Source organism: Monopterus albus, unplaced genomic scaffold (genome assembly GCF_001952655.1).
Source record: "Monopterus albus unplaced genomic scaffold, M_albus_1.0 scaffold609.1, whole genome shotgun sequence".
Classification (NCBI taxonomy): Eukaryota; Metazoa; Chordata; class Actinopteri; order Synbranchiformes; family Synbranchidae; genus Monopterus; species Monopterus albus.
The window spans coordinates 57,167-57,710 of NW_018128489.1; positions in this window are offsets into that span (position 1 = coordinate 57,167).

A 544-nucleotide genomic window follows, 5' to 3' on the forward strand; every position below is an offset into this window, starting at 1 on the left:
AACATAAGAACATATTATGGCTATGGCTACAGTTATACACGTCATAATAATAATATTAATAATATAATAATAATATTACATTAAACATCCTGTCTGCTGACAGTCAAACTTTTCTATCTAGTTATCCTTGACCATAAGCAACCTGCAGCAACTCATGAGCATGACTAAGCATTTAACAGCCTGAGCTAGACATCCTGTCTACTTTAAACATTTCTAATATATCAAGTATCTGGCTAAAAATATACCTAACAGTGTCGAAGTGTCCTTGGGCAAGACACTTTGCACCTCCAACCTGCACACAGGCAGCTGAAGGATGAAAGACCCTGAAAGACCTTCTGCACATACAACAACAACAAGCCCTGGTTTACAGCAAGACTCAAGCAGCTTCATTGTGCCAAAGAGGAGGCTTACAGATGTGGGGACAAGACTCTGTACAACTAGGCAAGGAACCAGAGGTGTCAAAAGTATTCATCACATTCATTACTCAGGTAGAAGTTTAAATACTAGCGTTTAAACGGACTTTTGTACAAGTTGAAGTATCAAC